This window comes from Numida meleagris, chromosome 23 (assembly GCF_002078875.1).
Source record: "Numida meleagris isolate 19003 breed g44 Domestic line chromosome 23, NumMel1.0, whole genome shotgun sequence".
Lineage (NCBI taxonomy): Eukaryota > Metazoa > Chordata > Aves > Galliformes > Numididae > Numida > Numida meleagris.
Window position 1 is genome coordinate 1,375,131 of NC_034431.1, and position 19,844 is coordinate 1,394,974.

The following is a 19,844-nucleotide window of genomic DNA, read 5'->3' on the forward strand; positions in this document are numbered from 1 at the left end:
CATCTCAAACCATAGCACAAGGACAAAGCATGATTCTGTAGTCTGAGAAGTGTCTGTTTCCCATTCAATAAAAACAGAAATCATCATATTTGTTTACTTGCATGAAGGCAGATCCTTCTTACAGTCCAGAATTTGCTTTTGCCTTGGAACCCATCCTTAACCCTTTGCAGACAGCATTATCAAAGTATCTCCATCGAGTTAAGCTGAGAACCATGAAGAAAGCAAAACAAAAACCAGCCCGTTACCCAAACCCTGTACAGCCACACACTTGGTAGTTCTTCAAGCTTCTCCCATTCCACAGATTTTCCTCTATGAAGGTGAACTATCACAAAATCCCTTTTATAGTCAACATTACCAAGAAAAAGTCCCTATAGATTTTTCTCTGGTTAATTACAACTTCACATACTGCACATTTCCAAACTGATACATTCTTGTTCCGTGCCCCCAGTCCGTTACCTCAGCCACAGTTGTGTGCCTTGTACGCTCCCTTTCTTTGAAAGTTTTATTTCTGGTAACTTTTCAAAAGACAGTGACAGGAGTTTGAGGAGGAAGGAATAAATGCACGCAATCTTCTTTAAGAAAGGAAAGCAAAAATGCCTCCCAGTGCCCTTATCTGCATCAGCAAGTACAGAAAAACCACCGGCTGGATTTCACTCCAGCACACCCCTTCAATGCAGATGGCCATATCTGCTTCAAAATTCAATGTCAGGCTCTTGCCAAAGGTTTTCCTGACTAATGCTGCAAAGCCTGGCTGGGAACTGAGCTGCAATGACTTGAAATGAAAACTAAGCTTGATAATTTGCAGCGCTGTCTGGCAAGCTAAAAAAAAAAAAAAAAGACAAAGGATGGAAAGGGGTGGAAATGGAAATAACAAGCAGGAGATGAGGCAACATCCAAGGAGAGATATGATAAAAGGAGTAAAACACCATTCTGACTTAAAGTTGAGATAAAGTAAAGTCTGAAAGAACAGAAAGAGTTGCTGATAGTGTAAAAATAGAGTGAGGAGTACTTGCAAGTATTAACTTGCCCTGCATAGCTGTCATTCCTACAGTCCATACAGAACACCTTCTTGCCTCCCTAAAATTTCTGTTGCACCCATTTTGCATTTATCTTCCAAGAAAACTTTACTGTAATTAAGGAGTGGTTTTGTCCACGGGAAATTAAGTTCCCAGCATCACAGCAGATGAACAGCAAAGACACAGGGTATTTAAGAGACAGGCTTTGAATTCATTTCAGCATTTAAACAGGGAAAGTAAAAAAAGACAACAGCCAGTTAAAATAATCACAAAGTTAAGGAGAATCCCCCCCCCCCCACTGATGCCAACACAACCCAAGTTTCCAACACTGATGTGTAAGACAGCAGCTTTGCAACACAGAGCAAGAGGTTCAGGCTCCAAAGCATCCTCTCCCTTCTTCGCTCTGAGCTGACCTTCATGCCAGCAAAACCGCTATGATGTGCCATGAAGTGACAGAGGACGTGCACAGGAAGGCACAAAGCTCTGTTATCTCACAGAGTAAGTTAACTTCCTGCACAGTGCAAGTGCAAACAACCTGAAGAGTCAGGTGGGAGACAGCACCGGACAGGAACAGCTGTATGGGCCCAGATGTGCCCTACTTCTCATCCAGCAAGCCCTCTGCCCTCCCCCCTTGCAGGGACTTTAAGACAGCCAGGCTGCAGAGCAGGTCCCTCCTGCAGCAGCTCGCCATCTGCTCCTGCTCCTTGCTCCCATGCCACACCTGCACACAGCAGTGAACACAGCGTGGCTGAACAGCGTCACTGAAACATTTGTTCATCACAAGTTTTGTCCCTAAGAAATAAAGGATGTGCGGATGTACAAGGAACAGGGAGCAGCAGCACAAACATTTCAGACGAAATCTACTCCTCCTCTCAATTGTCACTGCTCTGGTGGCAGCTGTTTCCTAGCACTAGCACCATTAACTCATAAGGAATTACTTGCTTCTGCCCTTTCCCTTATTTCATGCACTTCCTCCAACTCACCACTCCCAAAAACAAGGTTTGTCACAGGTTTTATTTAGCAAAGAATAACAACACAAAAAGAATCACCATTAAACACTGAATGAGGACCTTGGCCCTCTGTAGCAGCCTCTACACCAGAATACAAGCTCTTAAGTTAACAGAGAATTAAAGATCCCTTGGCATTCAAGCTCAGCTTGAAGCACCATGCAGCTTTGCCACCAAGAGCTGACCAAAACCCACCTCCTTACCTGAACCAAGGTAAGGTGTTTTTCTTTAATCAAGATAACTCTTCAAAAACTCTCATCTGGCAGGAACATCGCTGTCCCTTCATTGACATCCAATCAAGTTTTCAGCTGTCTGCTTTTCTATGCAACAGATTTACATGCCATGCAGCAGCTGAGGCCATGCAGCAGGCAGTCACACCAAAGAGCAGGTGGAACTATTTCTCAAACACAAGGCAAGGCCCCAGAAAGGCTTCCTTCAGAATGTCATGAAAAACTAGGATTTTTTTTTTCCAATCTCATCATGTGGTTTTCAACAAGCTTCATGCTTTATTTTTTGCCCAAATAGAATGCAGGCCACTCTCACCACATAACTGAACTTGTGGCTGGAAAACAAAAAGAAATAAATCTCATAGGAAATAAATAATCACCCATTACACACGTGGACAAACCATGATATTGCACTTGTTTTGGCTTATCACAACTGAAGAGTTATTCTTAATGAAATAGACCAGCTGAGCTCTCAAATTGCACTGGGGTTTTAGTACCCATACCTACCTGATGGATCAAATGGCTGAAGCACTCCTATTTACTCTTGGGAATCAAGGAAGCTGTTCAGACAGAGGCTACAAAACCAAAGGAAAACATAACTTCCCAAATTCTAAAGCAGACATTGTAAAAGCAACGGGGTCAAATGCAGCTGAGATATACTGCTCAACAGCAGCCAGAGTAACACTTCAGTCCTCCCAGAGAACTCAGCTGCTCCAGCTTAAAACAATAGGGAAGACCCCAACCTCAGAAGTCCAACTTCTTTGTACCCAAAATTCAAGATAAATTCTGATGCTACAAATGCATCCGACCTCAACACAGAAAATCAATGCCAAGAAAATTTTGATCCCGTCATTAATCTTGTAATATTAGCCAGTTCAAACCACTGAACTGCAAGATAATTAGAAGATCACCTTCAATGAACTTTGGCTTCTCCAATAAAGAAGTACACATTAGAAATTACTGAATGCTCATAATTCGCTAGCTGCCTCTCATCTTCAGCTCTAGCTAAGCTTCAAATTACATTTCAAGGCAAAATAAGTTATTGCTCCAATAGGCCCAGCACATTTGGAGAAAACTCCACTGCATCTCTCTGTGATGGCTTCTTCAGGGCTATTTGGGATCCACAAAGGGAAAGGAACAAGTACAGCCATCTTAGAAGCCTTCCATCTGATTCAACAACAGCAAGCTGGTTTTGGCAGCCTGGCTCACTGCAGAGCCTGCCTGGTGACCTTCTGCAAAGCCAAGTCAGACTCAAACTGAGCTGCAGTTCCCACCTCCTACTCTCACAGCACATTCCTGTCACACAAAGGAAGCTCTGAGGTGCTGATACACAGCAGGTACACAGCACAGAAGGCCATGAAAGGAAAGAAAAATTTCTCTCTCTAATGACTACATTTTGTCATCATACACATTTCAGCTGTTTTAATTAGGCCTATAAACAATCTCAGTTTAGAAGAGAGCAGTTGCACCAACAATTTTAATCCAATCCCAGCCCCCATAGTCTCACCAAATTATCTTGAGAGGGGAAAAGAGACTTCCAGAGCTCAATATCAGATAAAAGAGACACAAGAAAATGGAGCATTGATCAGCCATGACAACCTGCAGACTTTCTGGAACTCAAATTTTGCGTACACTGAATTTGAAAAAAACAAAACTTATACATACACATATTTTACTTGTGTTCTGCTTACCAAGAAGCAAAATCTCTTCCAACAGGCTCCGGGCAACAGCAGGCAATGCACTCACAGGGAAGCCAACAGCCACACACAGGAACCAGAGCTGAGCTCACCCAGCTGGTGGAGGGGACCTCCAGCCACGCAGCACTCCTCCTCCAAAGCAGCCCAGGCCCAAGGGATGCTCTCCCTGCAGTGGTTGGCCCCTATATGAGCCCGGGGGCTCCACCCCCTTCTGCTCAGGTGGGCAGCACAGGTGCAAGCACTTGGCCTGTGCTCCCTGGGCCACCCTTCTCCAGGTGCTCAATCACCAGCTCAGCCACCACCCAGCAGCTCCTCCACACCTGCAAGCAGTGCTCTCAGTTACCAGGGTGATTTTCTTTTTTTTTTTTTTCTCCTTTTGAGCTACACATTTATTGCTGTTTGTGTCAGAAATTTAAGGGCAATCTACTCAACCCCAGATTATATTTATAGTCACTGGGGGGGGGGGGAACTTGAAACCTCTGCTGGGGGCAGAGGGAAGAATTAATTTCATCCTAAGGCAAGCATTAAAGACAGGTCATACTTGTCACCCCAGGAGGTGCTTATTCATCTGCACCAACTGCAGAGCAAGGCCAGAGAGAAGCAACCAACTGGTAAGTGTGCAGTTCAGGCAAGGAGTCCCACCAAAGGGGGTGGTCCCTAACCCCACTAGGCTGGTCCAGTGACTGAACATCCTTAGTGAGAGCTTCAGGACTCAGTACAAGGAATAAAGATCAGTTAAGTTCCCTGTGCAGATATGGCTGAAGCAAAGGTAACAGTTTTACCAAGAATTAGCATAGCAAAAGAGCCCAACAATCCTCATTTTAAGTAGTGCAATCAGGTCACAACCATCTCTAACCTACGTTTCAAAAGGGTTTTTGCTGTTGTTGCCCTTGCTTTGGCTGTACAAAAGCAAGCAAGCTTGAAAAGCTTCACATTTAGGTTCTGAACAGCTGAATCAAGTGGATTCTAAACACAGTAGCCTCAGAGATAAAGAAAAACAAAGCTTTGCAGAAGAACTTGCGTGCATAAAGCTCTATCCAGCACAGCTGCTATGCTGTTGAAACCGGCTACCAAGGGACAAAAGCACAGCTCATTCTTTGCCTTGATTTCACAGTTAGAGATTTCAAAGTGCTCTCTTCTTCTAACCAGGGATGGCTTTGGCTGCTTGATAGTCTGTTTGCACTTAACAAGATGAGTCAATCAAATATCTAAAGTTTGCAGGAAAGAACAAGTAACTGTCACAATTTCTGTCTCTTGCTTAATTCACATTCCAGTATTTACTTTCATACTGAAAATATTGACTAGCTTGGCTCCCACCTGACTAACAGGCAAATAATAGAAGTACACTAATGCTTTATATTCTGCCACTTTTCTCAAGAATCAAAACAGAATGCTGCTATCTCTTTACAAATATCTCCACAACCACACCTACCCCATTCAACCCATCATCCACTTTGTTTCCACTGGGACCAAATCCAACTGCTCAGCACAGCATTATGCCAGCATTCAGTCCACTTTGGAGCTGGCAGAAGATCCACGCAGGAGCCCCAAAACTCCAAGCTCACTGAAGTGACAATGCTGGATGGCTTCTAGCTGTCAGCAAGGTGCAACCGTCTGCTGCACTTCTAGCTGTGCATCACAAGCCCTGGATCTGTGCTATGACAGAGTTCCTTGTGCTCAAGCAAAGCCCCACTGAGGCCAGGAAGGTGCTGGGTGAGCACGCTTTGCCACGTGCTGTATGTGAAGGGAACAGGTCCAGGAAAGCACCTGTGCAGTCAGAAAGACATCAGAATGCAGCAGCTGGCATCAATCCTCACAACTGACTATTCACTCCAGCACCAAAGCATTATTTGGTTAACAGATCTAAAAACTCAAAAAAAAAAAAAATCAGAGAAAACACTAATGTAATAGCAGGCAGGGAAAAAAAAACCCCACACAGACCAACTCATGTAAGAGAAAAAGTGTTTTAGGTGACGTTAGAATGCAGAGAGATGGTTTTTTAAAGTCCTCCAGGGCCACAGAGGCTTCCTTCCCTCTCTCCCCCACACCTAATCTCTCTCAGTTGTACACGCTGTAAACAGATGAGCCTCAGCATATAATGGAACAACTGTGTTGAACAAATTTGTTCTTTTGCTTTTAGTGAAATAAGGGATGCAGGAGGGCTGGAACCAACTCCAAGACAGGAAAGCCAACCACTACTTGGCCCCAACGAGCCCCCCTGACAGCACATTTTTGCTCCTACACATACCCAATTCCTTGTTCCTCCACATATTCCCAGCACTGCCACGCAGCTGGGTAGAAGGTACACCCCTGCTAATCTCCTGCCCAGCTGAACCTGTGATGTCAGCATTCCCATTTGTACACAGCTGGAGAATGGGCTTAAAGCTTATTATTACCCAAGAGTGGTCTTACACCACAGGTGTGGAACTCACAGCAGCACTAGAAAGCCTATTCCAAAGGAGGAATGATCTCAGGAGCAAGTAACCCAGAATTCCAGACACCAAAGCTTTTAGGCTGACAAACACCCAGAGGAAGAACTAGTCCAAGAGTTCAGCACTGCTGTGTTTGTACCACTCCCAGCAGAAAGTGAAACACAGCAGCTCCAGCAAGAAAACGGGCCCTGAACACAGGTATGCTGTGCAATTTTTGCCTCTTGTTGCAAGCCCATACTCAGCTGCCACACAACTGAAAACAAGGGATTCCTTGAAGCATATCATAGAAACACACTGAAGGAAACCACTCCTAAAGAGGAACGTTCTTTGGGCACTTCTTGAAGATGAGGCATTTACTCTCAACAGCAGCAGCTGGAAGTCCATGTGCCCAGAACGCAGTCTTGCTGTTCACATCTACGTTCGTGTGTCGGCATGCATGCTCAGCTATTAATTTCAATCAATATATAAACATAAACAACATGTAGGATTCAGCACAAGCGCAAACAAAATTGATAGAAATTGAAGTTGTGCTTAGAAAACCCTGATCTGCAATTATCGCGTTCTTCTGTCCTACACAGAGACCACATTCAGGCACACAGTACACAAACCTGCTCTCAGACTCAACCATAATTAAGTCAAATTGCTGCATTTTGAAATTCCATGGTACAGGTTTCATATATTTGAATTTAAAGCAGAGCTGAAATAAAATAAAATAAACAATAGAAGCATTCACGACACAGAGCTGTACTTATTGCTCAGACGCAGAGCTCAGTTTGAGAGCATCCTTCCTACCTACAAAATGGCAGAAATAAAAAAAGGATCTGTAGGGAAATAAGACGTTCAAAATACCTCCCAGGGGAAAGAAGAGGGGAAGACAACAACAAAAAAAAAACAAACACAAATACTACTTCATTCAGTCACGGAAGAATCAGAACCGAAGTCATTTCCAAACACCCACGTCCAGGCTGTGATTCACCCAGGTTTCTGGCTGGAAGCCAGCACTGCCATTCTAGTTACTATGACAATATTGATGCCTCGGTGCTCTTACGCATACAGGTGTTCATCCAAAAATAAACATGCAATCCGCTCCGGGGGTAGGCAAGGAGAGAGTCTGGGGAAAGTTCCTTGCAAAGAAAACGCTCCTCAGAAAACACTAAAATAACTTTCAAAACCTGCTGAGAACACAAGGAAACAACAGTCCATCATGGGAACTATTTCTACAGCGGAACAACTCCGAGCTCCCCGAGTGCCCATCTCTGCAGACCTCCCCTTGGGAAGGCACAGCGACTCCCAGCCACAGAGATGCAAGTCTCTTAACAAAGCCTCACGCTGCTCCAGGAGCCTGACCATTTCTCCCTTGATTTTACAAGGGCTGCAGTAAGCTTAATGCACGACTACAGCACAATGACAACACGCAAGCCATTGTCACTGCCTGCAGAAAGCGTCAGTGTGACATTTCAGTCCCCAGATGCAATCCATCAAGCCGGACCCCTGAGGAAACAGAGAGCTGTCTTCTCAGAGAGAATTTCAGCTGGTGCTGAAGGGCTTATAGGCACTCACACATCAGATCAGCTTTTTGAGGAGTTTCTGATCACTTCAGCGATGTTAAATCAAACCCCCGCTCAGTTTGCTTGAGATGAATCTCATTCAAAAGATAGCTTTGACTTCTTCACAACTAACAAGTGGGCCAAGCAGCCAGCATGGCTCTCAGAAGCAGACCGTCAGGATTTACATTCTGTGCAGCACTTGTGCTGATCCTGCACAAATGCAGAGCTGCTCCCTTTAATCACAGCTCTCCCATCTCATCTGCACAGCCCGGGTGAGTTTTGCACACCTCCAGAAGGAACTGCCTCTGGAGCAGCAGGGAGCACAGGAAGGAAAGGCATGCTCAGAGCGCAGCGTGCCAGCAAACTGCCCTCGTGTGCGTGTGTCTAAACACATTTTTCTTTTCTATTGTTCCCATCGACTAACAGTTTGCATCAGTCCATACCGCCACGTTACGTGGGAGTATCACAGCCTTCTAAATGCGTTCTCCCAGTCAGACAGCTACACATTACCAACCCTGCTTTATGGAACCACCCATAGGGGTGCAGTTTCTTATCTCGGCCACAGATAAGCCAGGCAATTAAATAAACCAGGTTGAAAATTAAGCCCCCCCCCGACCTTCTTTCCCCACAGTGGTTATTTTTGCTGCTCACTGAACCAGTTCATTGCATATTTCCAGAAATAGTTGCACTGGCTTAGCTGAGAACAGAGTGAGATGCAAGAAGAGCTGGCAGAGGGGAGGACCAGCAGGAAGAGTTTAAACTCACCTAAGTCCAAAGAGGTGACCAGCAGCATTCGTCCAGCCCATTGGTTATTCCTAACCCTGATCAGGCACTTCAGTACGATCTGCTTTCCTCCACAGCTGCACAACAGCCACAAAGCACAACACCAAGATGCAAGTGCTGACCCAACTCACTGCTGCTGGGACAAGTGTTTGCCCAGTTACAGGCTAGCTTCAGCCAGCAAGAGGTCAGCTGACATTAGAAATTCCCACAGAATAAATTAAAAAAAAAAACCACCATTTATACTGTTTTCTTTGCAGACCTGGTTGTACTTTTATCCACCCTCATCATCCACAAGCAGCAACGCAGGAACCCCTCTCCCAGCCCAGGACACCCTACAGCACACAGCTCATTGATATAAAATTATTACATACAATAAACACCTCTTAGATGCCATAGATGATGTGTAATGCAATTTGTCTTTAGTCAGTTGCACTATTGTTTCTGCAGATTAGAAAAGAATAGAAAGTTCATTGCTTCATTGGTACTGTAGCAATCAGCATTACCTGCATCTCTCACCAATCTCCACATTTTATTCCCCCACCTGCAAATTATCACTACAAGTTAATCCTTAGACCTTGGGAAATCTTCTGTTCCTCTGTCTGGGCAAGACACTTCTCTTGCGCTACAAAGGGCTGCACTGCATGTGCCTTTTTGCATCATTGCCCCAGTTTTGTAGCAAAGAAACACATCTGGCCCTCATTAGAGGTATTGTAACAAACTGACGAGTGTGTTTTATCTAAGAAATGCAAGAAGTTCACATGAAATAATGAAGTTGCCTTTTTAAAAGGAGTTTAGGCACTCAGACATTCTGAAAACAGGATTCGAGAAGAAAAACAAATAAATACAGAAACCAGGTGCGCTGCTATACTTGTATATTACACAAAAACCAAGGCAGAGGGAATCTTCTTTGTACTCAGAGAGCAACACTAACACTATGGTGATGAACATTTTTTCTGCAGTTTCTAATACAAGAGAGAGGTCAATGACAGCAAGGAGCCAAAAATAGTTGCCGCCCTTCTGTAGAAAAGAGATGGCTATTAAAGGCACTGAGATGTCCAGCCACATTTCAGATGATTTGAAAAGACTCCCACTATCGCTTTGTGCTGCTCTCATCCACCCCCCCCAGAGCTGTCAGCACACAGCAGCCGTCTGTCCATCCCTGGACGAGCTGCCCGGAGTGCTGTGCTCCCTGAGCACCAACCAAGGGGCTCAAGTGTGGGGCTGGGGGACTCAGCACCCTCAGAACACACAGGTGGCTGCTGGCCCATCAGCGGGCAGTCCTCCCCCATCTCTGCCATGCACTGGCTCATTCTGCCTCACCAATGGCTTTTCCTTCCAGCCAGCAGGACACCAGGCCTGGCAACCCCCCCAGTCAAGCAAATCACACTACTACAACAGATCCAAATCCAACTGGAGATGGATCTTCATCCGAACAGTTGGAACTGAGCTGTCAAAATGAACAAACTTCCAAACAAATGAATCTGGATCCATCGCAGATCTCAACTGCCTCAGTCATGGAGACAGCTCCCTTATCTCACAGCACTGCTGGCAGCACTTGGTAGAACACCAGTCCACTGAATAAAACACATAGTAACGCTACAAGCAACTGCAATCTTCTGTCGCACCCAGCTCTCTCAACACGAGGTTTTACTCCTTAGCCCAGCATCCAAAACTAGCACACGACCACGGTCCATCCCGCAGCACACGAAGGCTGAGCGGTCAGCATCCCTAACAAAAACGGGTGTGGAAAAAAGGATTTAATTTTTTAAAACGCCATCTGGAATTCGGTCCCGTTTAAATTATTTAGGAGGCAAAAATCCCAACTCTCCAGAAATAATTTTGCTTTCCAGTTCTCAGGGAGCAAAGCAGAAATGGTATAACCACCTTAAGAAAAGGGAGCACTTTGTCAAGGAAAGGAAATTACCCCAGCTTCGCCTTCAGTTTGCCATCACCTTTAACAACGTGCTTCTTGTCCAACTCAGCTAGTCAGCATTATGTTGGCTTATGGAGCAGAAAACAAAAAGGTGTCTAGAGATGAAATATACTTCATACAATCGAAACTGAGAAAGGAAACAGCAAACTGGTTTTAATAATCGAAGGCGTTACTATCACCTACACAACAGAGCTGCTTGGAAAGCATCATTTCATTGGGCTTTCCTTTAAACAATAGCATCCAAAGCTAACAAAAATGTGCAGATGCGCTGATGGCTTGCCTTCCTCTGCAGGACTAATCCCACCATGAAGTCTGTCAGCCTTATCCTTCAGGGCCACAGAAGCCTGCAAAATAAAGCTACTCTCTTACCCAGAATTAGGCTGTAAAGGACCCAGGGGAATTTCTCTCTCACATCGTATTTGCGAGGCCTGTCCTGAAATGGAAATCAGCATTCCTTTATAGAACTGCCCCATCTCCCCCCAGAGGGTGTGCTAATGATAAAGGATAGACAAGGTCTCACAGAGCTCTCACTTTGTAGAAGTGGACTTGTTTTGCAAAGTCCTAAGGACAGCAAGGGCATACTCCCTGCACGGCAGTGACAGAGTACTGATGTTAACAAGCTCACAGAACATACTGAAAGCCCAAATTTAACTTCCTGGCATTTATAACACTGCACAGCTTTGGAGAACACACAGAAACTGTTGTTTCCCCAGCCAGTTCATTCTTGTCCCACCCTGTTCCAATCACCATCCATTTCTGCTCTCATGAAGCAAGTACAGGTGTTGTGCTTCCCATTACAGGCAGGAAGAGTAACAGCAAAACAAACTGGAATGGCCTATACCAAGCTCTGGCATAGTCATGTCATGTTGTCCTGCCTTCTTCAAGAAATCAATGCCTGAAAAAAAAAAAAAAAGAAAAAAAAAAAAAAAGAAAAAAGAAAAAACCACAATATAGATGCAAGCTTATAGAAGTGTTGCCGCCATCTCCAAAAGCACACCATGCCAGGATACCCTGTCAGGGTGCACAGGGGCACTTCGGTATAATAGTATCTACAGTGAACAAGGTACAGATGTAAAGAAGGAAGCACCACTCACAGCATCATCTTCCCCCCCTTACTAGTGCAGCAGGTGAATGCCATTTGGTTCTTCTGGCCTCTAGCATGGGCCAAAACGCTCTTCACACAAGATCCCTCATCCTTCTTTCTTTCTCTCATATTTTCCATCTCTCCTCTAAAATAATACAACAATAATCCTATTGTCGCTCCTCTCTTTCTCCGGCAGCTTTCTAAACATCCTCCACACCAAACTGATCCTACATTTCACTTCCCCTCAGCTTGCCTTCCCCACTCCTCCCCCCCACGCACTTCTGAACACCATGCATCATTTAAAACTTCACGGCTGTGAAAGCCACACTGTCTGGCTCTGTTTGCTGACAGCGATGTGCTTACTAACCTTGGGAACCATTTCCACTGCACACAATGCTAAACCTTCAGGTTAAGTTTCTGCAGAAAATACTCTGTGCTCCAGAACTTGCTACTTAACACAAAACCTCCCACTGAAGCAGTAATTATAAATTCCTTCCTGATGTTTCACCAAGAAAAGCTTGAGATGACAGTTACCTTCCCCAGGAGCGCTGTACTTCAGCACGGCAGTAATCGTGCCAAAATATACATGGGGAAAAAAGAAAAACCACCACTCTACAAGTTCTGGAGTCAAAAAAACTAGAGGCCACTAATCACATGAGCACAGAATCAGGCTCATTGCATCTGTCAGGTTGAAAGCATCACCTAAAGCCAGGCATTCCGCAGTCTTTCCCGTAAACCCTCCCTTCCTACCTCAGTCTGAGCTCTGCTATTCCGGCAAAGCTTTGAAGTGTGCGAGAAATGCTTTATACTGATGAAGTCCAGAAGAAAGAAGGAAAATCAAAACATTCACCATGTACCCTCTTAAGAATGAAGGGCTTAAAAACCTTCACTTTTAACATAACAGGATGGAATCAGAGAACTCACCTCTACAGACCAAAATTTAAAGACTGCCCAGTGACTTTTGTTGGCAAGGTCCTGCGTCAGGAAAGGCATTCAGGGTTCCATTTAAGAAGCAATGACAGTACCTCCTAATTTACTGCTCCCCAAAGCTCCAGCCCGTCCCTCTTCCTGCTCTAAATATAACCAACAAAACCTGATTTAAATCATTTGTAAATAAATGTGGAAGTCCTTTCCCATCTGGCTTAATGGGTGACTCATTTCACAGCGCTGCTAAAGGATTTGGGCTCTCTTCCCTTCTTCCTCCAGCTAAATTCATCACTACATTCTGCTGCTCTGCCATTAAGCTTTACCATGCAAGCATGTCTCTCCCTCATCTGTTACCATAGCAGCCACAAGTAGCAGAATGCACTGCTAACAAAAGATCACTCCCCCTACCTTTAATTTATTTATATGCAAGTAACCCACTGAGAGCTGACAATAGCAATGACTTCCAACTCACACTAGAGGAAGAGGGATGTTTTCCTTTTTTTCTTTTTTACATATGTGCTACCAAAAATAATTAAAATTCCTGTAGAGGAGAAAAAAATCCTCAGCTTTTTAGGATTAACGAAATGCAATAGCAGATTTGGACAGGATACCGATTTGGAATTAAAACTGCAGGCAGAGGGGGGAAGCAAGAGGCTTAACACATCCACTGCTCGAGTACCACTCTTCAGAAAGATTTTCACTTTTGTCAACAGGGCGATTAGATCCAGCGAGAGGCTCAGCTAAGAAAGATACCTCACCCTACGCATTGACATGTAATGAAAGAAAAAGGGAGAGCGTGCTAACTAGAGAGTCTGTGAAATAAGGCCTTTTGGAAGTTAGAGGTACCTGCTTCTGGGAAATTGGTAATGCACACAAGCTCAACACAGCTGATAAGTTGTTGAATTACAGGAAAACTGAACAAGCTTGCTTATAGATCCTGAAAGACAATCAGCCAAAAAACTCTACCCTCGCTTTGGGGTCTTATGTCCCGTCAGGGTGCAGCCTCAGCACGGCCCAGCCCTGCACCCACGGGGGGGGACTCAGACCCACAGGGTGCCCGGCTCCCACGGAACTGACACACACAGGGACATGCGTGGGAATTTCACTTGAATCAAAGAAGTGGCAAAACATCAAAGAGTGCAGAGACCTTGAGTGCCATTGACGATGCATTTTTACCAACGTACTTAGCACCAGTTAGCAAAGAGTGACAGCTCCAGCTTTCAGCTAATGACGGCATCTCCAACCCAACAAGTTATATGTAGGCATCAAATCCACAAAAGAAAGTCATTTTGAAATGCTCAGTATTCAAGTGTTGAGCATCCTGTTTCTATCTAAGGATCTTTCACACCTTTTGCAAATGTTACACGAATGAACCTTTAATTCTTTCCTTTTCTGTGTTCGAGTGTGATATGTTGAGTTTTCTTCTTTTTTTGGCCAATCCTTCATTGCCCTATCCATTTTGTGAGGTCAAGTTATCAACCCACAGAAGAGCTGCCAAAATCATAAGCAATTCAGCAATAACTTCAAGACTATAACCCACGTCCGACTTCCAGCCTTGAGTTTTCACTGAAAAAGTATCCTTTTCAGGGACTCCATCTTACTGTGTATTTTGTAGATTAAGTTTTTGAGGCACACAGCACTCATTTCTGCATTTAAAAACAGATGGCCTTGGTGAAAGGAATACACATCTTGCATACCAAAGTATATGGGGCTGTTAAACTCCAGTGAGCACTAATGAAGGGTAACGCTGTGTTCAGGGCTGTCAAAGACCTTACAATTTAAACAATACAAGGATACAAGCCACACTGGTGACAAACATTTCCACCTTCACCACATTTCTGATGGTACCACTTGTTCCATTCTAACTTGTTCTGTTTCTACCACTGCATACAAGGTGGGTACTTTTAGAAGTCAGAGTCAAGAGAGGACACTGGATTGAGACTTCATTAGGGAGAACCTTTCCATCAAAGAAGGAAAACACATTCCAATTCCTGCTAAGGTCATAGCTGCATAGCTTTACATGTTTTTGCATGTACTTTGCAGGAGAACAACATAAGATGTAGATGAAAATCAGAATCTCAAACACAAGGGAAGAAGCAAATTAAAAACAAATACAACGAAAAGACTTCAGAAAAAAAGAGCTTAGATATGTGTGTCTTCTGCAGCTTAACCAACAGATTTTTGCTGTTGTTAAATCATCTTAAAATTCAAAGCTGCATCACTCTGCTAAGCGGCATTCCAATGATTATAATCTATCTTACAATTAAATAGGTTTTTTTCCTTGAGCTTCTTAAAAAGGCAGTATACAGAATAGCACAGCGTTAGTCAAAAGCATTACCTAACAAGAATTGAAGGGAAGGCTCGCACAGAAAACCACAGCCTGCAGATTGTCTAACACTGGGACCAGTACAACTGAACTGGAAGTTCACAGTGAGAGCATCCTTGAGGAAAAAGAGAGCAGCTTAGCAAATAACTCTCCCTCCTTCTGATTTCACAAAGCTTTGGCAATTTGCCCCTCAGACTACAGCAGTGATTTCCGTACCCCATGCTGGACAGCGGTTGGGTGAGCTCTCAGCGCAGGTGTCGTAGCATCAGGTGTATCCAGAGCACATGACCTGTAGGACATGGGTCTCACTGCAAGGATGCTGTTTTCAAAACGCTACTCATAAGAGTGCAGGGACTAATATCGATAGAACTAACAAGATTATTATACCCCATTATTCATACATTTAAAGCCATTTAGAGACATCACTTATGAAAACAGAAAGTTCTACCAGTCCTGGGATAATTCTCTGAACTTTAATTTGTGAGCTGACATCTGAATATGTATGACCCAACTTGCAAAAGCCTTACACATCAACACAACTGATGGCACGAAGAATGGTAAATGCTGTTTCATGCATCAGATGACTTCACAACGACACCAAATGTGAGCATCCAACTGGGACAGTTAAGCCAGCACGTCCAAGACCTCGAAGTTACATTACTGAACGTGCAACTTGGCATTGGACAAAGCAGCCATCAGTCACATATCGCATTCTATTTCTAGATGTCCTATGCAGATGGTTTCCCTGCTTTGAATGCCATCACGCATGGTTTCAGTCACAGAGTGCATCAGTGCCCTGAAATAAGTATTAATACACAACGAAATGCAGAGCGCTGTCACACTAGAGAAATGCTTTGTTTCTCTGCAGAAAATGCTCAAGTCCAAACTATTTCTGTCACTGTGCTTGATACAGATGAGTTAAATGTTAGCAGTCAAGCTGATAAGGGTCTTTCCAACCACCAAGCGTGAATGTTATAACGCTGGTAATTCCATTGGCTCCAAAAACAGCCATCTATAAAGATCCATCCTTTTTTCCTTCACTTCTGCTTGTGTGTGGGGGTGCACTGTCCACACCACATGCCAGGCACAGGGTCCTCGCTTGTTTCCTGCAGGTAAACCAAGCAACACGCCGAGAAGGAGGCCCTGAACTGCCTTCTGCTGGGAGCAGAGCTCTAACCTTTCTATGGCAAAATTTCAATGAAACAGGTCTCTGTAATTTTCAATACTTCAATGTCTGTGTTTTAACTAAAAGTCAGTGCCAAGATAAATTAACTCCTGGACAGCACTTGGCAGACAATGCCTGAAAACAAGGATGTTCCTGCAAAATTGAATAAATTTTAAATATCAACCTGTGAATAAAGAGCTGACTCATTTGCCAGCCCATACATTTATTTGTCAGGAGGGAAATTCATGTCTTTTGTTTAAACTTCCCTTTGGAACATTCTGTAGTTACTGCACTCCCCATTATTTAACTAAATATCAAATGCACAGCGAATGAATTAAAAATACTCCCCAAAGAAAATTGGTTTTCTTATTTCCTGTTGTGCATCTTCTAGATAACCAATTTCTTTAACAGCTCAATTGGAGAAAGCTTTTCAAAGGTCAAATAAATTCGGCATGATTAGTTTGCCAATAATGAGAAAGCTTTCAGATTTGCTGTAGCTTTTAGAAACAGAAAGTGTGCCACATAGAAATCATAAGAGTTGAGCTGCTCAGACTTCACATTTGAGTTGAAGCAGGGAAATGTTTCATTTCCAGCCTCTGGGATACGCTTGCTTTTGAGCAGTGAGGGTCTGTACACTACAGAGCTGTAGAGATTCAACCCAACGCAGAGCAGAGATTCCATTGCTGTGCCCCCGTGCGTGCACAGAAGAAAAAAGCAACAAGGAGAAGGTGTGAAAACCTTTTACAAAGAACAACAGATTGATGAAGGACGAGGAATTTCCAGCAATAATTAAAAATAACTGCAAATCCCAGAATAGGTAAATACTTGCAGCTGGAATAATCATGTGATCAAACTCTTAATTTCCCCTCTGCCCAAAAAATAGTTTATTTTGCCATCACCAACAGCAGTGGGGGAAGCTCAGGAAAGAAAGGAAATGTACGCTTCTTCCTTTTTCTAGACAATAACTTGAAATCATTTTCTATTAGTTCTGTGTGCCCAGTGCTTCCTGATTGTCTAGTAAGTTTATTGGCTAGTAATTTTATTACCTAGTAAGCAAAGGTTTCCTAAAACCTTCACTGGAAGCAGAAATAAACGCTGAATTGTACGCCAATATTGAGAATTCTTCCCTTAATGCACATTCTTCTTCTATTTCCATCTGTAATTGAGGCAATCACTTTGCACTGACATACCATGAAGCGTCACTGCTGTTTTGGCCTAACATCCCCACTGCAACATTTATGAAGTGTGGATCACAATTGCAATGTGCTGAACAGGAATAAGCCTCCGGTGGGATCCAAAGTTCGTATTTCTAGTGTATTTGCTTCAGGGCACAAATGATTCTACCTCACCATAAACTTCTTAATGCCCTGAATTATTCAACATGAATATAAGGTGAAAAATTCTAAACCATCAAAGACGTTGTCATAAAATGGGTCACCGAAAACTACTTGCCACATATTTGATTAAATTGCACATGATCTAACGAGTAAAATGTAAAGACACACCAGCCTTCAGCACGCTGCACTAAGGAGAGCAAGGACAATGCTCTGGCTGTACTACCCACTTCCATTTGTGCCTGCCAAATGCATGGGGCCAATTCAGAACCACATCACACGTAACGTAGGGCTGTGCTCAGAGGAATCCGAGGAGACAAGTCTGCTCTTTTGCAATTCAATAAACCACTTTTTCTCACGCTCAAGTGGTGACCTCCTCTTAGACAAGTTCCTGAAGAGAAGATGCAGCCAAAACGTAGGGTTTGTCAGATAAAATAACCTACATTTAAGGAGGCATGGCCAGACAACGTAAGCACCAAAACTCAGTTTGTATAGAAGGAAGGAGGGGGAAGCAACGAGTGCTGTGGTCCAGGCTTTAGTGTAATTAAAGAACCGGGATGGACTGGCTTCCAAGGCTCTGTCAACAGAAACTCAAAACAGATCTTCAGCACCTACCGATGAACGCATGTACACACGCAATGCTGCAGGGTGACACTCCAGGCTGGTGGCCATACGTACTCCCTGTTGCCTACCAGATGCGTTCTTGAATAAGTGGAGAAGGGTCTCAGATCAAAAGTATTTGCCCAGATCTAACACTGATTACAATCAACTTCAGGGAAGTTCATTCTGCCTACTCGTAAAATGGGTTTCGCTGTACTTGTCACCATTGCAAAGAGCTTCACAGTCAACATCTGAGCAGCACAATGCAAGACTCAAGCACTCTTCACTACAGGTGACATAACAGGAGACAGAGCAGATCACAACTTCGCTGGGGAGGAATGAACAAGCTTTTACTTTGCTAGGAGACAAAAAGTTTGCAGAAAAGAGAACGATGTTCAAGAAAATGGGTGGTAAGAGGGGATAACCTTGAATATTAGGATGACAAAAATCAATAACCAAGCTGCAAAGCAACATGGAGAGAGAAACCTTTTGCTCCTTGAAGTACAGTGAAACAGGTTAAAATACACAAGACCTATTAATATTCTGTACTACATCTTATTTTAGCTCAGTATATGCTTATGTTAAATCCAGCAGTTCCCCTGACACCAGCAGGATTGCTTCTGGTAAAGGTTCAGCAACTGTTAGCACACTGTCCTAAAATCAAGTGCATCTGCAGCTTCAATGAACAGTGTGTATGAAGCAAACTGTTGCAGAAACGTTTGGTTTTCTGCACCTTCAGAAGTGTGAATGCTGGTAAATAAAACTGTAATGAAACCTACTACATTTTAGAGTATTAAATTTCCAGTGTCAGGGATGTAGCTTTGAAGATCCCAATCTCACATGAGGCAATCCCAGCCCTCTGTGGCTGGCTAGCAGATGAACTACATGAGCTCCTGCTGCAGATGGACTACACAAAGGATTTGTAAAAGTGTATTTTAATGAGAAGATGCTTCAATAATTTGACTTAGACACAGCAAACTAGTCTATTAGTAAAAGAAAGAAAACAAAGGACAAATAATTCTAAAACAGGTGTCTCAACTCCAACCGTGTGCTTGCTGATATTTTCAGAATTCTACCTAACCTGCCATGAAATGCAGGTTAATCAAGATCACACTGCAATAAGCACACACGTTGGTTTTGAAAGGCAACATATTGCTCAGACTTCCACAGTCACAACCTAATTTCTTCAGCCAGCTCATTACAAAATAAAAGATTATTTACATTGCCTTAGTTAACATACCAGAGACCGAAGCTTTTAACAAACTTCTGTTTGTAAGGAGTGTATCTCAGTCAGAAGTGACAGGGGGTTGGATTCCCTCTAAGTTTTCCTGTTTCACCTCCATTACAGCACTGGGACATCCCTTCACTGCCACACTGCTGCTGACTTAAGTGTTGGTTTCCATGCCTACTTCTTCATAAGAGCTGAACAACTTGAAATCCATTTTAAGCCAGCAGGAGCACAGCTCCCACCGCTGCAGGAAGATGCACCCTGAGACAAAATGCAGTCCTCACTGCTGTTACTACTAACGTCCCTGATATTAGTGCTGCTTCAGTTCCTAAGGCTACAGCAGCAGCTCCAGCTCCATCCCTGGACTTCTCAAAACGCTCTGGTTACATTAAGCACTACTGCTGCTGTATTCCTAACCTAGAGCGCTGTGGCAGAATTGGGTTAAGGAGTGACAACAAGTGCACACAAAGAGCAGCAGGCCTGAGGGGACAGCAGGAAGCACTGGGAAGATGATAATCTCTTGCTGCAGCTCAGTTGC

The 19,844-nt window shown here is 43.8% G+C and overlaps 1 protein-coding gene across 3 annotated transcripts in view; it reads right to left on the reverse strand.

Moving 5' to 3' along the window:
* The window catches only part of ARHGAP32 (Rho GTPase activating protein 32), a 194,462-nt gene that overhangs the window by 158,657 nt on the left and 15,961 nt on the right, over window positions 1-19,844 (reverse strand). The window contains exon 2 of one of the 3 annotated variants that reach the window (XM_021376312.1): window positions 11,484-11,537. The exons of 1 other annotated variant lie outside the window; for it this stretch is intronic. The gene's annotated coding sequence lies outside the window, so the exon portion shown is untranslated. Of the gene's footprint in view, window positions 1-3,941; window positions 4,113-11,483; window positions 11,538-19,844 lie in introns of those variants that run through there. One more of the 3 variants, XM_021376313.1, reaches the window with a different exon arrangement.